The sequence below is a fragment of the Chaetodon auriga genome, chromosome 12 (genome assembly GCF_051107435.1).
Source record: "Chaetodon auriga isolate fChaAug3 chromosome 12, fChaAug3.hap1, whole genome shotgun sequence".
Classification (NCBI taxonomy): Eukaryota; Metazoa; Chordata; class Actinopteri; order Chaetodontiformes; family Chaetodontidae; genus Chaetodon; species Chaetodon auriga.
In genome coordinates this window covers 19,776,675-19,796,141 of record NC_135085.1, presented here as the reverse complement: position 1 = coordinate 19,796,141, position 19,467 = coordinate 19,776,675, and the positions used below count along the sequence as shown (strand labels likewise).

The 19,467-nt window shown below is 41.9% G+C and overlaps 1 protein-coding gene across 12 annotated transcripts in view; it reads left to right on the top strand.

Annotated features, from left to right (window-relative positions):
* Positions 1-5,207: 5,207 nt before the first annotated feature.
* ptprfb (protein tyrosine phosphatase receptor type Fb) overlaps positions 5,208-19,467 on the top strand; it is a 163,311-nt gene continuing 149,051 nt past the window's right edge. For all 12 annotated transcript variants that reach the window (XM_076744635.1, XM_076744637.1, XM_076744633.1 and 9 more), the window contains exon 1: positions 5,208-5,907. The gene's annotated coding sequence lies outside the window, so the exon portion shown is untranslated. The remainder of the gene's footprint in view (positions 5,908-19,467) is intronic.

The following is a 19,467-nucleotide window of genomic DNA, read 5'->3' as shown; positions in this document are numbered from 1 at the left end:
TCCAACCCACCACTCTCTTTCTCCGTCTCTCTCTCGCCGCTGCTGTCTCTTCCTCTTCGTTTCTCTGCATTCCCCCCTTTAAATATAGCTTCTGTAGAAAGGCTGCTGTGTGTTTCTTGTGGCTCCAGTGTTTGAAGGAGCAGAGTATTTCTGATAATTCATGTCTGCCTCTCATGGCTTAAGAGGTGTGCTTGTGATGCAGTAAAATGCTGTTTGGTTGATCACATCCTGTTATCTACAATTAGACTCTTAAAGGGAATGTTCATAAATCTTTGGCTGATAAATCACTATCGTAGATATCAGACATGAATAGCTTGTTGAGATAGAGAGAAGCAGAACTCTAATCAAAACAACACAAACCCTAATCCCCTCCACTGATAAACGAAAAACAGGCTGATTTTGAGTTGGTGATTGTTGGAGCTTTCATATTCAAAAAGGTCTTAGTATTGATATAATTATCTATATTATTGGCAAGTGCTCTGAAGAATACAGATGTACCTTTAACAGCACCATGTTGGCGTGTCTCTGGCTTACTGGCACTGAGGAGTCTTGAGGAATTCATCACCAACTGTTTTTCTGTGTCTAGCACTGAAAGACATGACTACTTGCAGCTCGAACCAATCACAGATGAAGGAAATGAATGACATCATGGACTAAGCTGAAACCTATCATCTGTTAAGCAACATAAGAACTCAACAGTGCTTAAATCGTGAATATGTACCAGGAATATTCTGTTTTAATGTTCATGACAGCACTCTGTGAGACCCTTCTGATCATTTATGTGGTATTGATGTGCTGCGTCTCACGCACGCTTTTTACGCCTGAAATTTAGAGCCGGAGCATTAAGATGACCAGTTATCACTGCGTTCAATGCAACTTGCTGTGGCTTGTTTCCCTCACTGAAAATGCATCAAGTTGCAGCCGTGCCCCTGCATGCACCGACTTAAAACTGGGTCCTCATTCTGTCCAACCACTGAGATAGAAACCGCAATCATCAACATGTTTGACTGCATGTTGGTTAATGATACAGAGAGCTCTGTGTGTTCTCATCATTAACTTCCATTAACTGTTTTCTTGCCTCATTGAATCCTCCGTTAATTGTGCAACAGTTACAAGATGAAAGTATCCTGCTCTGGAGTCTGTGTAAGGTCTCCTGATCATTACAATCAACTCTTTTCTCTTCATTTTGTGGTTTTCTGTAATCTAGGATTAATAAATAAAAGAGTAGCATGTTAAGTAAAATAATTGTAAAGTTAAATAATCCAGTGATCCATGTTACACATGTTGTTTTTGAAAGAAAGCTTGATAATAATGCGGCACGGTTACAGTCAGTGCCCGTCTCTTATTAGAAACCATTTTCCCTATGAATTACAGTCAATTAGCACTAAATTGTATCGCAAAAAAAACATTTTTATTCTGATTGCAAGGGAGCTGACAAAAATAGGCTAAGCATAAGCCTGCATAAGTGTATGCAAGCTGTGCCTGAGAATGAATTTATTAGATTAAAATGGGGACATCTAATGTTTTCTGATGAAACGATGGGATGTAACACGCTATAACACCCCAGTCAGTCTCACGAGCAAACAGTTTTTCTGGTAACAATCCAGAAACTAAATCTAGGAATTAGCAGAATCTGATTTGGTTTAATGACAGTGATGAAAACTGGAGATGCAACGCCAACAAAAATCAAACACGGATGACACGATTTTTCGAGGGCTTGAGAAACAAAGTTATCTCCACTCATCTCAAAAATCTGATCGAGACAAAAGGGGAATTTGAGTTTCTTGCAGGAAAACATTAAAGCAAGTGATCTAAAAATAACCTCACATGCTAATATCGGTGTTTTGTTTTTTTTTGCAGCTGATGAAGAACATGTGAGCAAAATGAATTCCCTGAAGCTCAAAACCAGCGATTTAATACGTTTAATTCCCCGCACTGTACAGCAGAACACATTTCCTATGACAAGCAAACAAGTGGTTGTCAGTAGAGATGGCAGTGGAGTCACTGCTTATAGAGCTATAAGTATTTCAAAACCGATAATTTCTCCCTGTGTTAATCGGACTGTCATTGAACACCTGACAAAACATCTTAATACTAGTAATTTACCAGCAATTTTCTTTTATATTATATTAAATTTGTCCTCAGAACAAACTACTGCAACTGCCACTGGTTGCCACTGTGCCGCAATTGGTGTTAATTCAATTTGCGGTGCTGTTTAAGGTGCACATCCTGGATTTGTGTTCACCATGAGGCAATAATTTGAAGCACCGTGATGTACACAATGTGCCTGAGGCATCAGTGCTGAGGGATTTCATTTTTACCCTGTACTGTACATAAGTGATCCCCTTCAACGCTGCCATGGTGGAGTGAAAAATGTATGCTGATGACGTTGTGTCTACATGCTGAATCGACGACACAAGCGCCGATGCTAAGACTTTCAGGGGAAAAGATTGACACGGTCTGATTACAGCTATCATGACACACCATCTTGGACTCCAGTGTAGCCCTAAACACAAACATGACACAAACATCTTGTTCGGTTTAGCTGCTCTTTGGCGATTTAAAAGCCGAGTCACCGAAGATGGCTGTTGCATGTTCCGTGATTGTTTCCCTTCTGTCTCACTGTGAAATAATTTGGAGCAACGTGCTGAAATGATAATCTTAGGTGGTCAATAACCAAGGCGCTATTCATAATCCACATGTAGGTTTCCTTCACAGTTAGAATTTAAAGCTGTTACGGCATCAGACAACAACCAAATCGAACAGTTTTGCTGTGAAATAGTTGTTTAGATCAGCAGAATTGATCAAAACAGGCCTAATACCAAAAAAGTGATTTAAACTTGATGAAAAACACACAAAATACTGTTTGTGCTGCATCCAGTATACAGTAATTGCGTATATATGACATACCTTTTGTATAATACGGTAACACAACATCACCCTGCACTGAACGCCAGCGTCGGTGCTTCCCGAGCTTGAGAATTTCAGATGTGAAAGACAATCAAAAGCTGCCGTGACTGCTGCTGTTTTTTTAGTTTGAGTCAGACGGGAATTTGTATTTTTGCTCATAGGGACGTATAGTGTTCACACTGTTTATTATAGCCTGCCAGGGGAAGTGAAATCTGGTACAATACAACAAATGGCAGCATTTATTTTTGACACATCACCTGCTCAGTCACTCTGAGACTCATCCAAATGTTGGTCTCATTTCTTTGCAGCATAAGTTTCTTTTAGCCTACCTTCTATTTTTGATGACTCTTTGTAACATGGATCATGGGCAGAACTGCCCCAGTATGAAATCAGCCTTTAAACCATCAAGTGCCAACTGAGGGGCTTCTTTATAGAAATGAATCTCCTTACAAGTAATTTCTCCAAACTAATTTCCCCATAGAGTTCAATAAAAAAATTAATAAGCAGGAACAGCTGATAAAGGGATCCATGTATGAAGCTTCATTGCAGGAATGTTATGGTTAGAGGCTGATTTGGTACCTCAGACCCTTTTTGATTTGCAGTAATTTAGTCAACCATTTATTCCAAATTGCAGCAATAATTAAGAGCAGGAAATAGTTTAGAGTGGGGGATTTGCTCCAGTACTCTGATGGTTATGATATATTTAATTGACTGAGAAAATGGGTTTCAGATTCTATATGTCATCCCTTAATTAATATAACATTCATGTGCAAAAGGCTACAGATTTTCTATGTTCAATAAAAATATAGTTTTGTGAAACCTGATTGGATGGAAGTGAGTTTATTATGTATGACTCAACACCAAAAGCCAAGAGGACCACTGCAGCATTTAAAATGTGCGGCTCAGCAAACGTTTGCTGCTCAGGGTAGAAATCTGTAATCCGGTGGATACTTTTATTCGACGTCTACCGAGGGCGAAGCACGGCTGCGCTTGTAGGACTCTTTAGCACCATAACTGGGAGAAAAAAAAAAAAAAAAAAAAAAGACAGACAAAGGTTGTTAATAGGTCTCCTGCACTGTCCACACGAGGTGTAGAAAGCAGAAAAAGAGGCCTGGTTTGTGCCACCGGAGATATGTAACAGCATTATTGTGCACATGCACCAATTTCTCTGTCTGGCACCTACATATTGATGGTGTTGTATCAAAACAATGGCCTTCCTCTGAGTGTAATAGCGCTGGTTGGGACTCTTATTTGTCTGACAGGATCCTATTCGTGGAACAATGGGCGCTGTCCAAGGTTATCATTTGTGAGCTAAAAGGAAGTGAAGTCTCTTTGAGTCAAAGCGGCTCATTTTATTACATGAAGGAGATGTGAATGTATATGTGTGTGTCTTTGTTTGTCTGCGTGTGTGTGGTGGATGGGGGGGGGGTTCATGATAGCTCAATTGCAAGAGACATAAATGGCGAGGTAAAACCTTGTGTAAACGTCATTTGCACCAGTCATTAGGAGGGTGTGCCAGGCTGCAGTTCAGCGGGAGTTCTGCCAAGCTAACGATTGATCATGGTAAGGTTAGAAGGCGGAGTAGATGGCTTGTCAGAATCCTAAAGATATTCAGGTCCTCATTACCGGGGGTCACAGCGTCTATGCCCCACACGTTCAACCGAGTCGCTTGAGTGCTCATGCACTAACAGCCAAGCTGCACTGTAAGCAGAGCCCTCTCTCCGTCCCCATTACAAAGCTTCACTTATGAATTCTGTGGTTCCCAAAATCTGTCCTTGATTGCCAGTTGGTTCTAATTACATTGGAAATGCCAAATGTAAATTTTAAGCATTTTTGATATCATCTTCAAATATGGAAATTAGAATTTAACTTGTTCAAATGTGAACAAGTTGCAAAATCAGTGAGGACAGCTTGTTAACATGCCTATGTGTCAGTGAGCAGGGGGGGAAATATTTCCTGCAAACCAAGGCTCCCAAGGCTGTCTTAAAAAACAATTTCAAGTACCGGAGAAGGAGCTAGAAAGTTGGCCTGCACTTATAAATTATAAATTACAGTCTTTTCCTGAGCCTTCACAAGGTGAGAGCAAGGATGAGGGTGAGGAGTGGGGCTGGAGATGCATTTTATTTGCTCTAGAAAACGGGGATAATAGGGCAGTATTTATAAAATGTTCTATTCTCAGTCATGATTCACGACTTTATTGCAGAGGCTCCCACCGTGGGGCCTGGGGACCACCTGGATTAGCTGGAGGGGCTCCCCAGGAAAACGAGAAATAGCTTGATTGCAGTCATAATGAGAGTGTGTATTTAGAGGTCCGAGTTTATGCTCAGCTGTCGCTCAAGCCTCCTGCCATAGCGCCTAAATCCTGACATGATTTGAGCAGAGGACTACACACGACAGGTTACAGATCCCCCCTGTGTGCAGCTCACGTTTGCACAGGCTGCAGGACTCGAGGGGCAGGAATGAATGGACACGGCAGCGAGTGCAGCCGAATGAATCCGAAAATCCTGCTGACCGACCTGCATGTGTTTTCTCCACAGAGGCAGAGAGAAGCGTGACTGCGAGGGGAGAGACGTAACAGCTCCCTACCTTCCACAGCTCCTCCCGGGGCGCACACGAATTAAGTTGCAAGAAATTTACTTGCAAGAGACGAAATAACATTTGCTCTCGCCTTTTCCCGTGCAGGCAGCGACGCGGGGCGCTTCGAGCGAAGCTGACGTTAACCCGTTAGCGGGGAGACACGGGAGCTGCCACGAAGAGATCCAGTATCCGACGACCCCGGCCGGCCGACCGGGACAGGACCTCGTGCTCCGCTGGCAGTGGACTCCTATCTTTTCCCCGCTCGTCTTTTCCTCTCCGGGCTGGCTCTAACTCTTGTGTTTTGTGGCTGTTAATTACATGAAGTGGAATTGGGTGCTTGCTCCAAACTGAAGACGGGACTAAACGCAGCGGTTCGCAGGAGGAGAGAAATGCCAACGGCGGTGACAAAGAGGAGATTCAGTAAGTGCTCCGTTATCTTTTCTCAATGTCCCCCATTGAACTTGAGACGCAGCTTTTAGCGTCGCCGTTAGCTAACTTGCTGAAATTTTTGGCTGGCGGCGTTTGTTCGTGTTTGTTCGGGGTGCTTCGTGAGCTGGACTTACTTTGGAAATGCTTTAAAAGGTGTGAAACGTTCACGGTTACATAGTTTAAGTCAGCTCCGTCTGGCAAACGCGCTCCTCGGCTAACGTCAGGCAGCCACGCACACAGTTTGTTGCTGTTTTTTTTTTATTTATGCTAACTCTGAATGGAGAGCTAACAACTTTTATTTCGACGCCAAACGAGAGCAAAAAAACAATTAGTCCGCCTCCAAAAGGTCACAGAAATATTCGGTGTCCATTTTAACAAACATACATGAAGGTGAATGGGGAGAGAAGCGGCGTACTGTTCGGCTCGGTCACTTATTTATTCCTAAGTGATTGTGGATGTAGAGAGCTGCGCAGAGTTGGCTCTGAACTGAGGCAGGCACTTTTCACAGAGCAAATTGACGTCGCCGTAGTCTGTGCGGGGATGAAAGCTTCAATCAAGCAGAAAATCAGCGGAGAATCACTAATGAAATCATAAATGTGAGCGGCGGTGGTCCGCCGGGCGCGAGCCGGCCGTCACCCTGTTTTTCTCGCCTTGACTGCAATGTGAGGATTCGCTCCCATTTTTGACCTTCCGTTAAAAACGCTTCGCCATCACAAGGTGCCAGAGCTCCCTCCAAACCTGGCTTTTCAACTTCACATGTGCGCGTGCACGAGCGCGCGAGCATGCGCCGCAGCGCCCCCGATGCATGAAATCTTTGCTCTTTCTTTAGTTCACATTACCGGAGACATGATTTGGAGTTGTATGATCAGCAGTTGCAAAGGCTCCTGTCACGTATTTGTCATTCATCTTGCCTTAAAAAAATCTCTGTATCTGCGGTGCTGGCTGCCGAGACAGTTCTCATGTCGTCAATTTGCTCCTTGCAGCTCAGGCAAAAGCATAAATTCTCATCCAATAGAGAATTAAACTGTAAAACCATTTTTGTGAGAGCTTTTACAGGTGCATCACCTCATATAATAGCCTAAAGCCCTCTTGAAGTCTTTGAACAGACCTGAAATAAAGAGGGGTGGGGGGTGTTTTTCACTGGGTGGATATACAGAAAGATTCTCAGCATTGCATCAAGTCCGCAGCCCCGTTTGCTTTATTTAAAGAAAGGATTGGAAGCGATTTTGCAGGGTGAGTGACATGCTGAAGTAGCCTCATGGCCATCCTTCATCAATACGTGAATCCGATTATAGCTGTCACAGACACAATGAAGAGACCTAACCGTGAGCCAGACTGTAACAGGATGATACAGGGTGGGTTAGTTTCTTGGAATTGCATCAGAGGCTTTCTGCAACTGAATCCTAGGCCCCGCTGCATGTTTGGGTTTTCTAACCTTCAGCTCCTGCCTGCTGAAAAGAAAGTGATATGGTGTATTTCTATTCTAGATTCAGGGTTATTTGATATTTAACTGTCCTATAGGATGTAGCCTACACGGTACTACAGTATGAGGCCTCAGACGGACAGCCTGCTGTAAAATATCGTGGCTTTTGCATGTGGGCTGTTCCAGCGGCTCTGGAGAATTCATGCTGATTAGCGGAGAGTCAATGTGATTTCTTTTATAAAGCAGATGACCCTCTCCTGTGCTGTTTGGACGCAGGGTTCAGAGTAACCTGTTGTTATGTGAGGGGTAGCTGTTTTATCATTTGAGCCTGTGATGACAGTGCTGAGAGGTGTCACGCTGCCGAAGCATTAAGGTTTCCCTCAGTTGTGTTGGCTCGATGCTGTCGAGAAGCTGCGTGGTTTCATTACTATGTTGCTGTTTTATTCTCACTTTTTGTGGGTTGTGAAAGCTGTTAAACAAGGAATCTTTGACTTCTGGACGTTTTCTGTGAAATGTGTGAATATGTTTCACCATGGTTTGAGTACTGGTGTTTATTTGCTGAATGCTGACACATTTCCCGCCAGCTATTAGGCCTACTTTATACCCCATCCACTTCAAAACACAGTGATTGAAGAGAAGACGTATGACTTATTTGACCTAATCCTCGTGACTCCTGAGGGATTACAGGGTGGCCCACAATGGATCAGTACGTTGCTTTCTTCTTTTGTTTCTTGCCAGAAGAGTCAACGGTTCATTTGGTGTTTCCATTGGGATTTTTCTCAAAGAGTGCCTCTGAAAGAGAATAGGCCAGGCCCTTAGCTGGTGAAATCATCTGCTCTGCGTGTGTGTCGTTAACGCTGGGCGACATCGAAGCAATCAGCAAACATCAGCCAACTGACACTGATAGCAACATCAGCTCTGTTGTCTGTGTTGTGGTTTGGCGTATGGCTCAAAGTGCAACAACACAAGTTCAATTTTATTTTATTCATCTTTTCACCCTTTAACATACATAGCTGAATAGATTTTATCATTATCTGATTACAATTCAAATATTAGACATGCTTTACTACAACAAATACTGATGTAAATAAACCTTAAACAGCATCAGAAAGCCTGAACATCTCAGTTTAGTTGTTGGGTGTTATTCCTGTCAGGGAAATACTAATTTAGGTTGCATTTTGAATGTATGTGGCATTAGAAAGACAGTTTCTGCCTTCAAATGGATCTTCTCACATTTTCTATCCTATATTTGTCATGTTTGTTGACCTGGGTATATCCCTGGACTGTGTGAGCATTTATATGTAGCTGTGTCGGGTATTTCCTAGCAGGCCTGGTCTGGGGCCGGTAGCCAGAGCATCTGCCTCAGCTTCCTCAAATGCCGGTGCTCCCTGGCAGGGGCCAGGCTGAATGGCACTGTTAAAGAAAACCAGCTCCTCTGTGACCACATGCTGAAAAACCACTCGGCACAACCCTGTCCCAGCTGACGCTTTCTCATGCTTTCCATATGGGTAAAATCTTGGTAATTTCAGGGCTCTGGAGTTCTAATGAGAGGTTTTGCCCATAGTGTGTTGGTCTGTGGTGGGCGGGATCAGCGTTTCTCGGGTTTATAGTGGATTATAACTGCTCTGAGATGCCTCACTGGCCCACTGTCAGGGCGTTGGCACAGACAAACCAAGACCTCTTTTTAACCAGGCAAACTGGTTCAAACTGGTTGTGATGGGGCTCTTTGGCATGGGGGTTACATGAGCTAGGCTATAACCTAGAGTTTATGTTCAAGGCTGCAAACCAGGTCAGTTACTGTTGGTTTTCAAGAGTCGAATTCAGCTGACAAAAAAAGGAGTGAGCTCCTTTTCTGCTTATCAGGACGTTTTGCTTTTGCATCTATAGGGACACCGCAAGCAACTGCTATTGTCCCGTTTAGCATCCCATCCCCACATAGAGGCAGGGTGCTCTTAGTAGCACGCTTGGTGGATTTTTAACAATGCTTTCTCCTTAACGTCAGCAGCATAGAGGCAAAGAGTGATTTACTACTCTGTCTGCAAGGGTAATGTAGGAGCAATTTGACTGCTGATTGAAACCAGGTCTCCCATTTCAGAGTCCACTGGTGGCATTATAAACCATTTACACCGATGTTTTACAGGGCACCCCTGCAATGGGGAAAGTGGAAACAGACACACGGCCTAAAAATGGCCTGCGCTGCCATCAGAGGCCTATTTTTAACCATTCCTTGTGTGATTTCTTGTTCTTACTTCAAAGCATGTTAGTGCCGCTGAGCAAAGTCGTGAATATGGATGACATTGAAAGGTCAAATGTTAATCGTTTTTGTTTTTCATTTAAGCTGAAGGAACTGCTAGATATAGGCGGCCTGTCTGGTTTGGATTATGCAGCTTTTTCTGTAAGTGGTGGAGCTTTTTTTCCCTCCAGCCATTACGTGTGAATCACAACTGTAGTCCAAATTCTGTGAAAATTGGCTCAGGCAATTTGCCGTGTCGAGACCTTGTGACATCTCTGCACTTGTTCCGTGTGTTAGAAGGTAGCCATTACGTAAATGGACCAAGCAGCCTTAATTACATTTTTACCACCTAAGCCTTAAACAACACGCAAGTCATTACAGAGTCAAAATGCTGCCGAAGTGCAAGAGCATCAGACTTCTTCAGAAGAAAAAGTGCAAAGACCAACGAGTGAAGGATGTTGGGATTTGATGGCTGAACCTTTAGGATGTCAGTGTTCTGTTAATTCCAATTCTGGTAATGACTAAACATTAGCTAACAACATTAGCTGCAGCTGCTTCTCAGTGAAAAGCCTTCCAGCAAAGATAATTGACAGTGGCTTTACTGGGAAGCAGCCACAGGATGTGTTCAGTTACACTCATTAGAGGTTCCATACCTTCACTTTATTTTTTCAAAAAAAGGTTAAGGATGGTTTAAGTCCCCATTTGGATATTTCACTTTTTATTTTTGTGAAGTAGCCAACAGTACAGAATTATTAAATAATTTCAAAATTAATCATTTCATATTTGCGTGATTGAATATTTCTTTTTTTTTTTTCACACACGTTCATGATTTAGAAACCAAAGATAAGCAGTAGGTCAAGGTTTCAAGTCCTCAGTTTTTTTGCTGGCTGACAGCTTGGAAATATCACTGCTCTTTTCCCTGCAGAGAGATTTTCTGATGTGAGAAAGGGAACTTTCAGACAACTGTGGAATATCATACAGTGTGCACTTAGCCGCCCATTGGTATGCATAACAAAGTCTGCAGTGAGATGTAGAAACTGTTGCTATTCATCTGCTGTCCCTGTGATCTCAGATGGTCACAGATGGCTTTGCATTCTCACCACACACGCCGTCTAATTATAACTTTTAACCACCAAACACATACAAGTGAATTGTTTACAGGTGTTGGAACCGTTTTATTATCTATCTGTGTTTCCCATGGAAGGATACCTGCACATGTAGTCGCCTATTTTAATCCCCTCCTCTGACATTAAAGAGGATTTTTGTGGAGCATTTTTTTTGTGCCCACAGCAGCTGTGAATGGAAGAGTTGTTGATAAGATACAAAAAGATTTTTTTTTTTTTTCTTCATAATTTGTGTCTACGCTGTGTGTTTAATCTTTTGTGATTAGTTTCATTGAAACTATTGTCAGGGATTACGGATGCTTAAATAGTTAGATACCCATAACAGCGTGTTGAGCACACAGTCAATGGTGCTGCTAGCCCACCCACGTGAAAATAAATGATTGTTTTCTCCAAACATAGTATTTACTGTTTTGTGTCTGCTTTATGAGTTCGGTGCTTACTCATAACATGCCTGCTGGTAGTGTGGGAAAAACCTCTTTCATCAAGGTAATCAAGTGAAGGCGGTGTCCAGTGCCTGCACTGCATGGCCTGTTACTGCCTTTCCTTTTTTTGTGGCTAAAAAAAAATCTAAACCAGAAATAGTAGTCAAGTAAATTAATTGTTACTAATTAACTGCTACTAAGTAATTAATAGTCAGTCAATTAACACAGTAATCAGTTAATTAATTGATTAATTATTAAGGAAAAATACCAACTACTTGCTGGTTTCAGCCTCTAAAATGTGAGGATTTGCTGCTTCTCTGACTCAGACATCGTTTGAATGTTTCTGGGTTTTCTCGACTGTCCTTTGGACAAAACAAGCTCTCAGAACTCGTGGGAGATAACCGAAGGCCCGGATTGGCTGTATTAATTTATCGGTCTTGCCATGAGGACATTTATAAATGGTAGAGATCGTCTGTGTAGACTGATGATATCATGCGTTCTTGAGGGAAAACAATACATTGGACCATTTAGTATCGCTCAGTGCAGTGTGCTTGATCTGATACATGTGATGAATCACACAGTTGACCATGCGATTTACTCAATATCTGTCAAACAATGCGGCGGTGTGGTTGTTCAGCTGAAGTGATGCCTGCTGTTTTAACATCACATGCAGCTGTTTGTTGTGTTGCATTGTAAAGGGCTGCTTTGGTTTGGTTTAATCCTGCCGAGAAACCTCTTGAAACGGGACAAAACTCCATTGTTTAATTTCACACTGTCAATTATCGTACTTTTATACTTCTTGTAAAGTTGAGTGTCATAGTGAATTGAAAATGGAAATATGAGACTCATTCTCTGGCAGTGCTTATTTTTGCGCTGTTGAAAATGCATAAAATCGTGATGCCACTGTAATGCATCAAACCCAACTGTGAATTTTATGAATCATTAGAGCCCAAATAGCTTCCTGTCCTACAGTTGCCACTTGTGGGTTATTACATCTTTTGTATGAGATCCAAACATAGATTGTGTATGGATGCTCATCCTGGGTTGTGGCACAGTAGACAGTTTTTGCACATCTTGTGTATTGGTAAATGTATCAGGGAGTTGACAGGAACGTGCAAGACCTCAATACCTCGGCTGTGCATTTGCCCAGTCAGCAGAAGTGCACAGATGACGCTATCATTTCAAACAAACAGAGCAACGGCTCATCGGCTGCTGTCAGTCATTTAGCTTTTCATTGTCGCCTGATTCTTGTCAGGTTCTCATCTAATTAGAACACACACAGAGCCACACGCAGGCACACTGAACCAGAAATGTGCAGAACATAACATGAAGGTCAAACAGTCAGCCATCTTATCAGGGTGGACCTAATGGGACGTACTCTGTGCTTCAAAAATGTAAGAAATGTGACAAATTCACCCAGGTTATGTTTATTAAATATTAACAATGAGCCAGTTTTCACCCTGGAGTCTGCCCTGGATTCTCAATATTCAACAGTCCTTTATATTAGCAGTGCAGGCAAGCGGACTTATCCTTTGAGAGATGGAAAGCAGGTCCTTCTAGTCTTGCTTTTACTTTATTATTCACTACTGACACCATGCTGTAACCAGAAATATTTGACATTTGACAGTCATAAAGCTTTTCTTTATTTATGTTGTTGGAGAAAAAATCGTGACTTTGCGTGTTTTAGCTTGCATGCTTTCTTTCATTGGATGGATGTCAGCACATCATAGCTTTTCCCTTTTTTTTTCCTCTAAAAGCTTCTTTCCTCAAGGGAATCTCTGTCCAAGCCATTACCAGTTTTGGCGAGAATACGGTTATACAAGCATATGGACAGTCAGAGATTTTGTGTGCACTTTCAGGTGCAAAAATCATGTTGACTGTTGGAAAAAAAAGCATCAGAAATCAGTGCCAAGACGCTTGTCAGGACACTCCCTCAGGTTGCTTTTAGCTTATGGAAGCGGTAAAGATGAAGGTAAAGAAGTTCTGACAGTTGGAACCACAGCACTTTCAGCAGGTTGATGTTTTGGCAATTGCGTCAAGGCAAGCCAAAAGCATTTTTTTTGTGTGTGTACACCAAAAAAATTCACAGCAGTGAAGATTCGGACACAGGAACCCTCATTGCCATTAGCTGGGCGTGCTAAAGTGCAGCAGTGAATGGCAGAAAAGTGCGTGCCTTGCACTCCCTCTGCCCCCGCTGATAAGGCAGATGGAGAGGACTTTAGGGAGGGGGGTGGGCCTGTTTGGCAGTGAGGGACAGAGATGACAGCTCTTCGTCCGTGGAGGGCTACCAAGGGCCTTGGCTCTGAGCACCTACTGTGTCCTCCTGACAGAGCCTTGATGCCATCATAGACCATTAGCGTTGACGGCATGTCATCATGTCACATCGGAGCTCATGGTCAAGCAATGAAAAGTAAGAACAGTAAATAAAAATGGCACACTTAGGAATAAACAAGGTTTTGGTAATGCCAGTCTGAATGTTATTTCCCTCTTGTCTACATCACTTTTACATTCAGTTTACACGTAAGCTCTGCAGATGATGCTCCCTGCCGTCCAAACGCTGTCTCGGCCTGTGGCCTTTGCTTCGAGCACAGACCGGCTAGAAAGCCTCCACAGCCAGTGTTGGAGATGTTTTTCAAGATGCCATGATTTGATTAGAGCCGAATGTATGACACAAGTGAAGACAAGTGACTCCAATAAAGCCTTGTAATGCAATAATTCAGTGACTGAATTAAGGCCTGAGCGAGGCTTAAAAAGAGTGCTGTTCTCACAACTAGGCTGAAACAACACAAAAAGCGACTTAACTATGAGGCTGCTTACTGTAAATAATTTAGTCTCCGGACTCAAGCTTGTGCTTGTCAAACGCTGAATTGTGTACGGAAACATTCATATGGTCAGACTATAAAGACGCCCGTCATATATCTTTAAGGTCTGTGCTCTAAATCAGTGACACAGTTTTAAATTGGGAAAATCTGAGATAGTTAACATAGGAAAAAAACCCACAAACATGCATGTGAGTGTTTTTTCTTCTCTTCTGCTTCATGACATGTATGAATGAATATTCTAGGGCTTTATTTGAGGAATGTAAAATAGTGAAACATTTTACCAAAAGGGATGCATGTGTAAAATGTTTTCATGAGGTTTTGACAATGTCAGTAAAGAAATAATGTTGCAGTCACGATCGTAAATCAAATATACGTAACCTCTTACATGCTCACTTTTTAGAATACATCTTCAGTCAATCCAGTGCGATATTACTTAAATGAATCCCTTTAAAGTTGAACCAGCTGGCAACAGATAAGGCTGAAGTTTGTAATAGTTCCCATCAGGGACATGGTTTTACTGTTCCACTCTTCCATCTCTGCACAAATAAATGAAGTAACAGGGAATGAAGAAACACTGGGACTCTTGAACTTGCTTTTAATGGAATGTCTGCGCAGTGACCGAAATGATAAGTTGTTTCCTGTATCCTGTTTAGATATAAATATGGGCTGTGATACTATAAATGACCCAGTATGTACTCGCACATTACCAGCATTCATCAGACTCACAATAAGTACGTTTCAAGGTTACGTACTGTGGTGCAGAGCTAAAATCATGTACATGTTCCTGATTGTAGTTTGAAAGTAATGGAATATCACAGCACGAGGTCACGCAGTGGTTTAGGTGGTGGGGGAAGGGAACTCATTTGGCTCCATCTGTAGGAAATGGAATTTATCGTATATGTAATGTTTATGGACACTGCTTTGTATTTCAACAACGTCTACAGGACATTTTCCATTGCAGCACATCCATGGGTGTGGTAGTTTTTCTTCATTTTTATGTTTATATATATAGGGACAGGTATACAAGCAAGGAACATTGTCCAAAAAGGCAAATGACATGTTATGGCATCGACAGCCTGACACCAGATCGCCCATGACTGCATGCCTGATCTGCTTCAGAAACTTGGATTTAAAGTGATCCTACTTTTGATCCATTGCAAGTTATGCGGATAAAGAGTTCCACATATTGAATGCCTGAAGGTGGAAAGCGGTCTGTCCAGAGGAAGTTTTATTGAAGGACATTTTACAATTCCCCACAGAGCACCCCTGAAGAAGTGAGCCATAAATGTTTAACCGTGTGGCTGAACATACCCAGGCCATATAGACGTGTATATCTAAGTTTATATTTATAGACTTAATGATGTTATTATAACCTAACATAAATAATTTCTTTGGGGCGATGGCAAATGTGAGATATTACCAACTTAAATCCAAAATTACTATTGTATGGCCGTCCTGAGATATTATCTTGCACATCTTATAGTCTAACAAAGAAGCTTTACAGCCCAAACCAATACTCAGCTTTTGAGGCCTTCACCAATATCAATATTTGAAAAATCTAATTTAGACATTCTTCTTCTTCTTTTTATTATTCTTAACATAAAAGTGTAATATGAACAATCATTTTGATCTTTTTTCTTAATAAATTGTGGCATGGAAATGAACTGAGCAGGACGTGTAGTTCATATATTGGCCCCGCCAATTATCCTCCCTTCAACAAGATGGTTGATATATAACTGAAAACTGAAGATGTGTTATTTTCGCTAACTGCTGCAAAATCCTTACTTACTATGGATGCAGTCGCTCTGAGCTTTGAAATAAAGTACTTATCCTTGAGGTATTTGGCAATATTGTATTCCTACCCAGCAGGCTAACAGTTTACTGTAGACCTGGCACTGCCACCTTCACCCTCTGAACCAGGTTATTGTCTGCACTCAGTTGTTATGTTTCATAACTTGATTTCTTGAACTCCATGGTCAGAGTTCAAACACTTTCCTTCACTCCCACCCTTTGTTTCTGCCTGCCAGGAATAGTGAGGAGAACCCTACGGACACAGCAAGGTGAGATCCATGCTGCAGCTCCTCTAAAAGGGCAATGATTCATGAGGCTGGCTCTCCTGTCCCTGGGGCTGGGTGGAATAGCTGGCATTATCTTCTGCAAATGGGTTTGAAAATGCTCTTGGCCATGTTGACCAGGGCACTGATTTATAGCTCAAGATGCGCTGAACGGTTAGGCTCTGTGTCTCCAGCATAGGTATGAGCCCCCACCACCGCTGCTTGCACCAACACGCACACACACTCACATGTACGCTCACAGCTCCCCACTTCAGTGCTCGCAATCTGTGCATCTATCGGTGAAGTTTACTTGGGCCATGTATTTAGAGGAGGGAAAAAAAAGAGAGAACTAAATTTATGACACCAAAGTTGTGGAGTGAACGAAGTAGCCTATTGTTCTTAATACGTCAAAACGCAAGGATAAGCAGTTTTTCCACCTTTATCTTTCTTTGTCAAAGCCTATATATAGATATGAACCTTATCCTTGACTTGAAGTAGGAACCACTGTCAGAGAAATAGAAATTGCTTCCTGAAAATTGTTCCTTTTAATCTTGAATCTGAAGAGAAAACTCTTTTCTCTGAAATAGTGTGGTTAAGTCCTTCTGGATAGTGGAGTCTTAAGAAAGCCTGCTGATTGCTTTGTGTGTCTTCCTCCCTAATAAGCTTTATATCCATGTCTGAGCTTTGGAGTCCTCCCAGCACTTCTGGATTTCTACTTTCAGCCAGGTAATTTTGCCCACAATATTTGAGATAATTAATTGACAGAGTAAACTGAAAATGTTTGAAAAAGCTTGAGTCACTTGAAATGGCGGAGATTTATTTAAAGCCCTCAATTGTCATAAAGCAATTAACGTGGCAAACAACTTCACTGAGCCCCTCAGAAGGGCTAGGAATTATCGAGTCCTTTTCAAGTGGGACAAACTCCTTTCTGATTCCCACGCTGGGTCTTGCCTGCATTGCACAGAGATGGCGTTACGCTTCACACGCAAGCAGCCATCGGTCTCATTATTAAGTCAACAAGGATTACTCACTGAGTGTAAGTGATTGTCATGACGGAATATCCAGTATGTTTTCACATCAAGCATGTCCTTTCCTGTGATTGTGTTTAGCCTTTTCTCATTAGAACAGCAGGGCCTGGCAGAACCAGGGGGTGGGAAAGTCAGACTGCAAACAAGGGTTGCACAAACCGGATTTGACTTACTATGTGAAGCGTTAAAAATGCAAGCTGACAGAGAATGTTTTAGCCAACATCACCTGCTTCTAGTGAAGCAGTCCACCCCATTAGAAAATTCCCAGTCCTGTCTCACCACTGTTACCCAAGATCTACATAAAGGCAGAGAGGGGGCTCATGTTTCTGCTCTCCAATGAGCCGCTGGAGCTCTCTGGAGGATCAGCCGCAGTTGCTTGGGGTTTTAATGAGTGACATCTAAAGTCTGTAGGTCTAAAAGATCTCCGCATGCTGTCTGTCCACGCTATCATCCATCTTCTAAACCTCCTGCGCCCTACCCCACCCATCAGAAAATCACCTTTCCCCAGCAAGATGTTAATGTTTCTAAATGGTGTACTTACAAGTGGATTATTTAAAAGGCTACGTGTCAGACAGATCTTTATCTGGCGGCTTGGCAGCTTGACTCGCACTGACTCGGCTTCCTGTCTCTGCATGTTGATTAGCTTGTTTTTCTCCCCTTTCCTTGCTTTGCTGTGTAGTCTTCTGTGCTAACTCACCTCATGTGATTTGAGCCAACTTAGAGAACTCCCAGGGAATGGTTAACCCTTTTCTTGTTCTTCGTAGCAGCCACAGTGAAGACTAGCCCTACGAAAACATGTCTGTTGGACATGTTAATGATCAGTATGGTTTTCCATGCGCAGACCTCTGATGATACTTGCTAAAGTGATGGTGTGGTTTGAATTGACAACAGAAAATCTTGCTGAATGGAAACCAGACGGAATAAAATAAATTTTCCATCCTTTTTAGATATTAATTGATTTTGTCGAGAGCACGGGCTATCTTCTTTTTCACTGAAAGAAGGATAATGGTCACTTTCAACCTTTTGATCAGCTTACTGTTGCTGTGGCAAAAACATTGTTGGTAACTTCACCCTTGAGTGTGGTGCTTTGGAGATGAAGCAAAGGAAGGTAGTACTTTTCAGAGTAAAGGGTACTTATTCAGAGATATTCAGGTATAAAGATTTAGTAGCAGTATTACATCAAGGTTAGATACCACAATATGAACCTTTGTACTACATTTTGCTGTGTCTCAGTGAGTATTTTCCAAGTAAGTGGAAAGGTACATTTATTGTGGTATTAGTCATTGCTTTTCATATGAAACTCTGAAGTGACGAGGGACGAGTCAAGACTCGCAAGCCAAGCTGAGAGCGTCGTATTTCAGCAGCCTTTACAACTCTTTCGTTGCATCTTATTCTTACCATAAAGTACTTAATCACATTTGATGATTTGATGATTTTCTTCTGTTATTCGGAACTTCCATGCAAACAAAGAAACTGCCCCATATGACACAACACTTGAGTTTAAAAAAAGACTCAAGACAAAAGTCTCTGTATTTACAATTTCACTCTCCTACTCCATGTTTTCTTGTCACTCTTCTTTACAAACCAGCTTAGAGGTGCATTTCTTCCACCAACTGTCGCTCTGTTGTGAGAACGTGGTAAGCAGTCCACCTGCTCAAATCGCGTTACCTTGTGCGGCAGATGGATTTGCAAAATAATGCGAGAATCCAGCCCTGATTTGCCACATAGCCTGCTCTGAATATATAGTGGAGACACTGAGGGATAGGTCCTGCCATGGAAACGGATAATCATTAGTCATACTGTCCAACCGTATTCAACTCTTTGTTCTAAAAAAAAAAAAAAAAAAAAAAAAAAAGGTAGAAATTAAGGCTAAACAAGTTCAGTTGCTTAATAATAATAATTTGCAGTATGGCCAAACAAGGTTTATCGCTTTTGCTTGCTCCCAGTCTTATCGATGCTTTTGCACCTGCACAAAGCCAAGGCAGTTAGATCAGATCTGAAAGTAATGTGCAGGCATATTTTATCTGCCAAAGGTAGCAACACAAACAAACAAACAAACATCAAAGTCCGGCAAGTTGGGAAATAATTAAGATTAATAGAAAAATGAATTGCGCTTCTAACTGGCTCTTTCTGAGGTAAACCTTTGGGTGGTATTAGATAGAAAGTAGGCAATGCAGTGAGACATGAAACATCAGACTAAAAGTGTAAAGGGTGTTAATTAGGTGCTCATTTTTAATAGGATATAAAACAGCCCAGATAACTCTTTAGGCTTGTGTTTTGTACAATGTTCAATATCAAGAAGTTCTACCATCTCAGTCACTGGTTACAATTTGGTTGGTTTACAATATGGAAAACAGAATGAATCAAAACTTAAATGCTGTCATTTTCAAAAACAAAAATCTGAAAAGGTGCTGGCAGGTGATATTACAACTCCGATTTCCAAAA